This window comes from Dipodomys spectabilis, unplaced genomic scaffold, assembly GCF_019054845.1.
Source record: "Dipodomys spectabilis isolate Male_0828 unplaced genomic scaffold, ASM1905484v1 ptg000255l, whole genome shotgun sequence".
Classification (NCBI taxonomy): Eukaryota; Metazoa; Chordata; class Mammalia; order Rodentia; family Heteromyidae; genus Dipodomys; species Dipodomys spectabilis.
Window position 1 is genome coordinate 1,612,167 of NW_024870932.1, and position 12,243 is coordinate 1,624,409.

Below are 12,243 nucleotides of genomic sequence, written 5' to 3' on the forward strand. Positions count from 1 at the left end.
TGGTCCTAGCTAAAAATGCTTCAAAGTATGATTAAATCTAAAATGAAAAAGATTTAAAATAGTCATTGACAAAAAAATTGCAAACGTGAGCAATCAATTGAACAATATAATTATTTTCCATTATACACAGAATTTTAGGGAAAGAAGATCAGTATCATTGTTAGGAACAATAATGTTTCCTTGTTACAAATAGGCACCCAAGGATATAATCCTGTATAAATATTGCATCATTAACTACCTAAATTTAGAGGACATTATATGCTTCAGCAGCACATATATCAAAATTACACCAATACAGAGATTAACATGGCAATTGCAAAGGATGATATAAAAATCTGTGAATTATTCCATAATTTTCATTCTTCAGATGCAAGAAATGAAAAACAATTATTAAAAAGTTGATTACAAAATTACAAGTGTAACAATACATGTAATTCATATAAATAAAAGTTAGTTTGACATCAGTGTATTAAATCTTCACCTTAGAAAGGCCTTTACATTGCATAATCTTTATAAAACTTTTAAAATTAGACAACATTGTCATTTTATTCCAAAGAAATATACTATAAAGACCTAGTAAAAAAGGAATCTTAAACTGTTTTGGTATGGAATGCAATCTGAAAGGACACATTTATTAATGAACCTATATATTATAAAACAATGTACTATTCAAAGTCTTATATCTAGGAAAGAATAAAATAGATTATGGGCATTATACAAACAGAATACAGAATGTTTTAAAGTATAATTTTTCAGATAAGCACCAGAAATAACTTTAGTTTCTTTAGTACTCATTTCAACAGATAAATTAAAATTATATCTGAATAAAAAAAGCAAAAACTCGAGGGGGTCCAAGATGGCGATGGGGAAGTAGGGGAATGCCACAGCTCTCCCCAACCAAAAAGAGAGTTCGAGTTCCAATGTTTAATCTCCCCAAGATACCGACAACAAAAAAATCAACATCCAGAGAAAAACAGGAGTAAAAAGAAGAATTTCACAACAGAGAAGCATGAAGACCCCTCCCCCAACGTCTAATGGTCACAAAGCAGCGTGCCAAGCCATGGCCAGCCTGGCCTGGTGGGAGCTGCCGGTGGCCCAGAGACACAGGGAGCTGTGTGCAGATTACCCGCACCAAAGCCCCTTGATGTACCAGTGTCAGAACGCTGATCGTGACGAATGAAGAAACCTCCGAGCAGGGAACTTACACAAAGATCCCACCCCTTCCCCTCACTCTCCATTCGAGCAGAGAGGCTCCATCCCACCAAAGCCACTCAGCCCCATGGCAGGAACCTCAGAGATACATGAGATGCCCACAGAACACCAGAGCAGAAGAACTGAAAGGAACTGATGCTGATCAAGAGAGCGCAAACAGAGACAAACCCCAGAGATCAGCACCTGCACAGAGGCCCCTTCCCCACCCCTCGGGTGGAGGCCGGAGGCCCATCCCATGGAGTGGACCCAAACAGTATCAATGGAGGCAGTGACAGAAAAGAAACACACGGAGCCACCACCTCTCAGCCTAGCCCACAACTACCTCAATTGAACTCTCACTGCAACGGCAACTAGCAACCTACATCACACAGAAACAACTAGCTCCAGGGTGAGTACCCTGCAGGGGACAGTGTATTCCTCAAGGGAGACCAGAGCTGGTGGGAATCCCCAGACCCCCTACCCCAAAACCTACACCACAGGACCCACTAAAACTAGAAACTGTTCAAGAGCTCCACCAGCCCATGGATCACACTCAGCTGGCAAGGCTTGAACAAGAGAGACCCTGGAAGGAAGCTTAAATGCCCAAGCCTGGAACAATGCCACTGGGTCAAGACACCCAACGGTGGAAGAAATTTGAATTGTGTACTCCAAGCTGCGTAATCTAGGTGGGATACATAGCAGCACAGGTCCATCAGGTGTGCCCCAGGCTGGGGTCTGGGACCAGGCCTGGGGATCTGGTGCCTGAGCAACATAACTAACTCCTCCCAACTGAAATCAGAAGGTGAGTATACGCTTCAGCAGAGGGGAGAAAAACAGGGGAAACGCACCCCTGGTAATCATGCCTGTGACAGCAAAAGACGCAGGGGGTTCAGGACAAGAGAACCCCAAACCCCACAAGAACCCGACCCATGTATTCTAGGCTGGGAATTGAACAACACAGGCCTCCAGCACCTGATAATAGTCAGGAGCTCAGGCTGGTAAGTTGCTCAGCAGTACAGTGCTTGTCTTATGTGCAAGAGGCCCTGGATCTGATTCTTCAACAAAACATAAGCAGAAAGGGCCAGATGTGGTGCTATGGGTCAAATGGTAGGGTGCCAGCCTTGAGCTGAAGAGCTGAGGGACAGCACCCAAGACCAGAGTTCAAGCCTACAACTAGCCAAAAAGTAAAACAAAACAAAACATCAGGAGACCATAGCAGACTCCAGCATCTGGGAGAGTACATCCAGCACATCCGAACTCGCCAAGAGCACCTGTAGGAACAAACAGGAGCAATCTAGGCTGCTCAACCCTTCTAAAGGCGGGAACTGCCAGTGATCTAGAGCAGAGAGCTGAGAATCCTGTGTGGGTCAGACCAGCAGCTGGAGGTCGGCCCCCAACAGAACTGAGATCAGATACAGACTCTCTCTACCAGCACAGAAACAGTAATCAAGCAAAGACAGACACCTATTGACCAAAACAAAATTTCAGATTTGTCTGCAATAATCCCTGAATCCCCATGAGAAAATCACAGAGAAATATTACAAGGTTTATCAACACCTAGGATAGCAAGCTATCTCTAAAAGCCAGCAGCAATCCAGGGGAGAGCCCCAGTGGGAGAAAAGCAGGAATGGAAGACAAACACTATATCCAAGACATGCTGGAGGCAATGACTCAAGAATAAAGTGAGAAATAGACAAGAATTTGAAAGAACACTGGGTCGAAATACCAAAAGAGGTGCAGGACATCAAACAGGAGATGCATGCAAAAATAGGGGTAGCACACACCTCACTAAGCCGTGAGATAAGTGACAAAATAGAGGCAGTACATACCTCATTAAGAGGTGAGATTAGTATTTTGAAAACCAACATTGAATCCATTGAAATCAACAATGAGTCCCTTTCCTCCATGCAAACCACAATGGAAACCACAGTTAACAGAATGAACAAAATGGAATACAGAAGACAGAATACATCAACTGGACCAAAAAATGACAGATATTGAAAAATCACTTAAATTATACCAAAGGGAAATTCAAGGACAAGCAGATAGTGCCAAGAAATTTAACCTTCATATACGAAGATGAGGAATATCAAAGCAAGGGAATGCAGCACCTATTCCACAAGATAATCGGTGAAAATTTTCCCCATCTCTAAAAAGAACATCTTACCCACATAACAGAAGCATATAGAACACCTAACAAGCAGGATCCCAGGAGAAACACTTCTAGACACATTATAGTATAAATGATAGATCTGAATGATAAGGAAACAAACTTGCATGCAGCAAAAATGAAGAAGGAGCTATACTACTATAGGAAAAATATTACAATCACTACAGATCTCTCCACACAAACACTGAATGCAAGAAAGGCCTGGGAAAGTACCACATGAGCACTGAGAGCCAATAACTGCCAACCCAGACTGATATACTCGGCAAAGCTAGCATTCACATTCCATGGAGAAATGAAAATTTTTAATAGCAAAGAAAAAACTAAATTAATACATAAACATTAAGCCAGCATTACAAAGACTACTAAAAGGTGGAACACAACCTGAGAAAAGCAACCAGGAACAGGGACCTGCACCCAGACAAGCATTAATAGAAGTCTATCTGAGCAAGGACAGAGGAAAAGAAAGAAGAAAAACAGTGACCATAATGCATCTCTCTATTCTATCTCTTAAGATTAACGGACTTATTTCACCAATCAAAAGAAAAAGAACTGCAGATTGGATCGTAAAACAGGACCCATCCATGTGTTGCCTTCAGGAGACCCACCTCTAAGCCAAACATGCAAACAAACTCAGAGTGAAGCGTTGGAAAAGGATCTACCAATCAAATGCCCCTAATAAGAAAGCACGTGTAGCAATCCTTATATCTGATAAAATAAACTTGTCATTAAAATCATTACAGTGTCAAACCATCCCTGCATCTCTGGGATGAAGCCTAACTGGTCATAGTGTATGATTTTTTTATGTGTTTCTGGATTCTTTTAGCTAGAATCTTGTTAAGGATCTTTGCACCTGAGTTCATCAAGGAAATTGGCCTGTAATTCTCCTTTTTGGTTGGGTCTTTGCATGGTTTGGGGATGAGTGTGATATTGGCTTCTCTGTTTCTCTGAAGAGCTTGAGGAGTGTGGGTATTAGTTCTTCTTTAAAGGTCTTACAGTATTCTGCTATGAATCCATCTGGTCCTGAGCTTTTTTTTGTTGTTGGAAGACCTCTGATTGCTTCCTGTATCTCGTTGTAGGATATTGGCTTATTTAATTGGTTCACTTCTTTGCTCAGTTTGGGCAACTTGGATTTCTCTAAAAATGCATCCATTTCTGCCAGGTTTTCTTCCTTTAGAGAGTATAACTTTTGAAAGTAGCCCATTAGGATTGTTTGGATATCTTGGGTACGTGTTATGATTTTTCCCGTGGCATCCCTAATCTTGTTAAAATGGGTTTCCTCTTATTTTTTTTAATTAATCTTGCCAACGGTCCATCAATTTTGTTTATTTTTTCAAAGAACCAGCTTTTTGTTTGGTTAATTTTGGCTGTAATTATCTGATTTTCTAATTGGTTAGTCTCTGCTCTTAATTTGGTTATCTGGCTCCGTCTAGTAACTTTAGGTTCCATTTTTTCATGTTTTTCTAGCTGTTTTAATTGCAACATGAGATTATTTACTTGGTCTGTCTCCATTTTCTTGATGTGGGCAATGAGGGCGATAAATTTACCCCTCAGGACAGCTTTTGCTGTGTCCCACAAGTGTCTTTGCGAGGTTTGTTTTTTTTTCATTTTCATTGAGTTGTAGGTAATGTTTTATTTCTTCTCTGATCTCTTCCATTACCCAAGCATTGCTAAGAAGTGTGCTGTTCAATTTGCATGTTTTAGAGAAATTTCTGCCGTATGCTTTGTTATTGAGAACTAGCTTGATTCCACTATGGTCAGATAGGATACAGGGGATTATGTCGTCCCTTTGTATTTGCATAAGTTCCTTGCATGAACTATGATATAGTCTATTTTGGAGAAAGTTCCATGAGCTGCTGAGAAGAATGTGTACTGTGTTGTGTTACGGTGAAATACTCGGTAGATATCAGTTAATTCCGCTTGAAGTATGGCCTCACTTAATTTGGTAGCTTCTTTTCCAATCCTCTGGGTGGTAGGCCTGTCCTTTGGTGAGAGTGGTGTGTTGAGGTCTCCTAGTATTATCGTATTGGGATCTATTTTATTCTGTAAGTCAATAAATGTAATCCATCTCATCAACAGAGCCAAGGTCAAGAATCACATGATTTTTGCCACAGATGCAGAAAAGACCTTTGATAAAATTCAACATTCATTCATGCTAAAGGCTCTGGAGAAAATAGAAATAGCAGGAACATTTCTTAAAACAATTAAACCAGTTATGACAGACCAATAGCCAATAATACACTTAATGGGGAAAAGCTACAACCAATTCTCCTAAAATCAGGAACAAGGCAAGGATGCCTACTGTCTCCACTGCACTTCAATATAGTCCTGGAAGCCTTAGCCAGGTCAATAAGGCAAGAAAAATACATGAAAGGGATCCGCATAGGGAAAGAAGAGGCTAAACTATTCCTTTTTGCAGACAACATGATACTATACCTTCATGATCCCAAAAACTCCATCCCCAAACTCTTAGAAATCATAAATCACTTCGGCAAAGTAGCAGGATACAAAATTAACCCACAAAAATCAGTTGCCTTCCTGTACACTGACAATGTACAAGAAGAGAGGGAAATAAAGGGAGTAACCCCACTCACAATAACCTCCCCCAAAATAAAATATTTAGGAATTAACCAAAGATGTAAAAGAACTATTTAATAAAAACTATAAAAAGATAAAGACAGAAATTGCAGAAGACTCTAGGAAATGGAAAGGCCTCCCATGCTCTTGGATAGGCCAAGTTAATATAGTGAAGATGGCAATACTGCCAAAATTAATATACAAATTCAATGCATTCCCTATTAAAATCCTAATGACTTACATCACTAAAATACAGAAAACAGTCCAAAAATTCATATGGAACAACAAAAGACCTAGAATAGCCAAACCAATTCTAGGGAATAAAGGCAAAATGGGAGGGATATCCATGCCGCACTTCAAACTATACTACAGAGCTATAATAATAAAGACAGCATGGTACTGGCACAAAAACAGACCAGAAGACAAATGGAACAGAATAGAAGATCCAGAAATAAATCCACAGGCCTAGAGTCAGCTGATATTAAACAAAGGAGCTCAAGACATACAATGGAAGAAACACAGCCTCTTCAACCACTACTGCTGGGAAAACTGGGCTGCCACATGCAGAAAAGTAAAAGTGGACCCCAGCCTATCACCATGCACCAACATCAACTCAAAATGGATTAAAGATCTTAACATTAAAACTGAATCTCTGAAACTACTGCAGGACAGATTAGGAGAGACACTTGAACCAATAGGCACAGGAAGGAACTTCCTGAACAGAGTCCCAGGATCACAACAAATTGGAGAAAGACTCAACAAATGGGCCAACTTTAAAATATAAATCTTCTGCACAGCTAAATCTATTGCAACCAAGCTAGAAAGACAAATAACTAATTGGGAAAAATATTTACCAGCAATATATCAGACAAGGGGTTAATATCCAGTATATACAGGGAACTCAAGAAACTAATCCCTCCTAAACCTAACAAACCAATTACTAAATGGGCAAGGGAAGTAAAGAGGGACTTCTCAGAGGAAGAAATAAAAATGGCCAAGAAAGACATGAGGAAATGTTCATCATCACTGTTGGTGAAGGAAATGCAAATAAAGACAAAGATACCACCTTACCCCAGTCAGAATGTCACACATCCAGAAATCATCCAATGAAAATTGCTGGAGGGTATGTGGAGAAATAGGAACCCTATTACACTGCTGGTGGGAATGTACACTTATACAACCACTTTGGAAAGCACTTTGGAGGGTTCTTAGAAAGATAAAGATTGACCTCCCTTACGACCCAGTCATACCACTTCTAGGCATCTATCCTGAACAACAGGAACCAATATACAAGGACACGTGCACCTCAATGTTTATTGCAGCACTGTTCACAATAGCTAGGATATGGAAACAACCCAGATGCCCCAACACAGATGAATGTATCCAAAAATTTTGGTATCTACAAACAATGGAATATTATGCAGCCATTAGAAATGACAAAATAATGGCATTTGCAGGGAAATGGATGGAGCTAGAAGGTGATCATGTTGAGCAAGGTAAGCCAAGAGCAAAGAGACAAACGGTACATGGTCTCCCTGATAAGTGGATGCTAAATCCAAAATGTTAGGTGATACAACAAAATTAACAGGACTAAGAAACAAAGAACTCCCACTCATCTGGTCGAAACACTACTAAATATCCCCATACTGCTGATCACATGTATGTTGTATTGTGTACACTGTTATATGTTATAGACTGTGATAGACAATTTGCTCCAGGAAATTTAGAATGAACTTGTGACTTTAAAGGAGCATCATTATTTCACAATACTGTGAAATTTGGGAAGTTATGTAATCACTTAATCACAATTTTTTTTAAAAAAGAACCTCGGGGAAGTAAGGAGGGCAGGGATGGTAGGAGGAAAACAATGGAGGGGGTAACAATGCTCAATAGGAAGTGTACTCATTACCTTGTTCATGTAACTGTAACCCTCTGTATAGTATCTTTACAATAAAAATTTTAAAAAAAGATCCAATCAACAGTAAAAAAATAAACTAAAATCAATACAAAAAGACAAGGATGGACACTACATATTAATACAGGAAACAATACAAGAGGGGGATATTACCATAATCTACCTAACATTCCCCAAACATTGGTGCACCCAAATATGTTAAGCAAATACTCTCAAACTTACAGAATAAAATAGATCCAATATGATAATACTAGGAGACTTTAACACCCCACTCTCACCAAAGGACAGGTCTACCAACCAGCATATTGGCAAAGAAGCTATCAAATTAATGAGGCCATAGTTCAAGCAGAACTGACATTTACCAAGTATTTCACCCTAAAATCAACATAGTACACATTCTTCTCAGCAGCTCATGGTACTTTCTCCAAAATAGACCATATAATAGTTCATGTAAGAAACTTAAGCAAATTCAAGGGGATTGACATAATCCCTTGTATGTTATCTGACAATAGTGGAATCAAGTTAGTTCTCAATAACAAAACATACTGCAGAAATTACTAAAATACATAGAAATTGAACAGCTCACATCAAAGCAATGCCTGGGTAATGGAAGTGATTAAAGAAGAAATTTAAAAAATTCCTACAACTCAATGAAAATGAAAATGCATCGCAAAAACCTTTTGGGACACAGCAAAAGCTGTCCTGATGGACAAATTTATTGCCATCAGTGCCCAGATCAAGAAAATAGAGACAGACCAAGAAAATAATCTCATGTTGCAAATAAAACAGCTAGAAAAACATGAAAAAATGGAACCTAAATTTACTAAACACAGCCAGATAGCCAAACTAAGAGCGGAGATTATCCAAATAGAGAATTGGAGAATCATAGCCAAAATTAACCAAACAAAAACCTGGTTGAAAAAACGAATAAAATTGAGAGATATTTGTCAAGATTAATTTAAAAAAGAAAAGAGGAAACCCATATTAACAGGATTAGGGATGCTACGGGAAAAATCACAACACATACCCAAGATGCCCAAACAATTTTAACGGACTACTTTCAAAAGTTATACCCTCTAAAGAAAGAAAACCTGGCAGAAATGGATGCATTTTCAGAGAAATACAAGTTTCCCAAATTGAGCAAAGAAGTAAATCAATTAAATAAGCCAACATCCTACAACGAGATACGGGAAGCAATCAGAGGTCTTCCAACAACAAAAAAAAAAGCCCAGGACCAAATGAATTCACAACAGAATTCTATACGATCTTTAAAGAAGAAGTAATACCTATACTCCTCAAGCTCTTCAGAGAAACAGAGAAGGAGGGAGCTAACCCAAACACATTCTACGAAGCCAATATCACATTCATCCCCAAACCAGGCAAAGACCCAACCAAAAAGGAGAATTACAGGCCAATGTCCTTGATGAACACAGGTGCAAAGGTCATTAACAAGATTCTAGCTGACAGAATGCAGAAACACATAAAAAAAACCATACACTAAAACCATGTAGGCTTCATCCCAGAGATTCAGGGATGGTTTAACATACGTAGGTCAATAAATATAATCCAACACATCAACAGAGCCAAGGTCAAGAATCACATGATTATCTCCACAAATGCAGAAAAAGTTTTTGATAAAATTCAACATTCATTCATGCTAAAAGCTCTGGAGGCAATAGAAATAGAAGGAACATTTCTTAAAACATTATAAGCCATTTACAATAGACCAATAGCTAATACTATACTTAATGGGGAAAAGCTACAACCAATTCTCTTAAAATCAGGAACAAGGGGCCTGGGAAGGTGGCTCAGTGGTAGAGCACTTGCCTTGCATACCTGAAGCCCTGGGTTCTATTCCTCAGCACCACATAAGCAAAAAGAAAAAAGCCAGAAGTGGCGCTGTGGCTCAAGTGCTAGAGTGCTAGCCTTGAGCTGAAGAGCTGAGGGACAGCACCCAGGCCCAGAGTTCAGGCCCCATGAGCGGACCCTCGAAAAAAAATCAGGAACAAGGCAAGGATGCCCACTGTCTCTACTCCTGTTCAATATAGACCTGGAACTCTTAGCCAGGTCAATAAGGCAAGAAAAAGACATTATAAGGATCTGTATAGGGAAAGAAGAAATTAAACTATCCCTTTTTACAGATGACATCATACTATACCTTCACGATCCCAAAAATTCCATCCCCAAACTCTTAGAAATCATAAATCACTTCGGCAACATAGCAGGATACAAAATAAACCCCCAAAACCAGTTGCATGCCTGTACACTGACAATGTACAAGCAGAGAGGGAAATAAAGGAAAGCAAGCCCATTCACAATAACATCCCCAAAATAAAATATTCGGGAAGTAACCTAACCAAAGATGTAAAAGAACTATTTAATGAAAACTATAAAAAGTTAAAGAAAAAAATTACAGAGGACACTAGGAAATGGAAAGACCTCCCATGCTCTTTTATAGGCAGACAATATAGTGAAAATGTCAATACTCCCCAAATTAATATACAAATTCAATGCAATTCCAATTAAAATCCCAATGATGTATATCTCTGAAATATAGAAAACAGTCCAAAAATTCATATGGAACCAAAAAAGACCTAGAATATCCAAAATAATTCTAGCAAATAAAGACAACATGGGAGGTATACCCATGTCAAACTTCAAACTCTACTTTAGAGCCATAATAACAAAGACAGCATGGTACTGGCACAAACACAGACCCGAAGACCAATAGAATAGAATAGAAGATCCAGAAATAAATCCACATGCCTACAGTCAGCTGACATTTGACAAAAGAACCAAAGACAGACAATGGAAGAAACACAGCCTCTTCAACCACTAATGCTGGGAAACTGGGTGGCCATATGCAGAAGAATAAAAGTGGCCACCAGCATATCACCATACACCAACATCAGCTCAAAATGGATCAAAGACCTTAGCATTAAACCTGAATCTCTGAAAACACTGCAGGCAGAGTAGGAGAGACACTTGTACTTATAGGCCCAGGAAAGAATTTCATGAACAGAGTCCCAGGGTCTTCTGCAAAGCTAAAGCTATCGCAACCAAGCTAGAAAGACAACCAATTAATTGGGGAAAATATTTACCAGCAATATATCCTACAAGGGGTTAATATCCAGTATATACAGGGAACTCAAGAAACTAATCCCTCCAAAACCTAACAAACCAATTACTAAATGGGAAAGGGAACTAAAGAGAGACTTCTCAGAAGAAGAGATAAAAATGGCAAAGAAACACATTAGGAAATGTTCACCATCTCTGGTTTTGAAGGAAATGTAAATAAAGACAACCATGAGATACCACCTTACCCCAGTCAGAATGTCCCACATCCTCAAGTCAGCCAATGACAAATGCTGGATGGTATGTGTAGAAAGAGGAACCTACTACACTGCTGTTGGGAATGTACACTCATACAACCACTTTGGAAAACAGTCTGGAGGGTCCTAAGAAAGCTAAATATTGACCTCCCTTACGACCCAGTCATACCACTTCTAGGCATCTATCCTGAACAACAGGAACCAGTATACAAGGACACATGCACCTCCATGTTTATTGCCGTACTGTTCGTAATAACCAGGATATGGAAACAACCCAGATGTCTCACCACAGATGAATGGATTCCAAAATTGTGGTATCTATACACAATGGAATATTATGCAGCCATTAGAAATGACAAAATAATGGCATTTGCAGGGAAATGGATGGAGCTAGAAGGTGATCATGTTGAGCAAGGTAAGCCAAGAGCAAAGAGACAAACAGTACATGTTCTCCCTGATAAGTGGATGTTAAAACCAAAATGTTAGGTAATACGACAAAATTAACAGGACTTAAGAAACAAAGGACTTCCACTCATCTGGTCGAATCTCTACTAAATAACCCCATGCTGCTGATCACATGTATGGTATATATGTGTACAATGGAGGGGAACCAGGAAGATGACATAGAAGTAGAGGGAATCAGGGAAAAACCCGTCAGCTGCACTGGACACTGACCAAAATGAACTAAGCAAGTTAATGGCAGGGATGGGAGGGAGAAAACAATTGGGAAAAAGGGAACAGCTGATGTTATGCAAAACAAAAGAAATGTACATACCAACCAATGTGGAAGGAATAACTGTATCGCAATGCTCATAGAACTCATAAATGTTATAGACTGTGATAGACAATTTGCTCCAGAAATGTTAGAATGTGTTTGTGACTTTAACTGAGCATCACTATTCCACAATACTGTGAAATTATGTAACCACTTAAGTACAATAAAAATACCAAAAACTCTCCAGAAATCATTATAGATGTATAAAACTAACTCTTGAATACATTTTGACATCAAAGTCATGCAATTCACTTGGAAGACTTCCATGGAATCCATTAATTGTTAC

General features: G+C 39.1%; 1 pseudogene; it reads left to right on the plus strand.

Annotated features, from left to right (window-relative positions):
- The first annotated feature begins 258 nt into the window (after window positions 1–258).
- On the plus strand, window positions 259–357 carry LOC122124956 (annotated as a pseudogene).
- The last annotated feature ends 11,886 nt before the right edge of the window (window positions 358–12,243 follow it).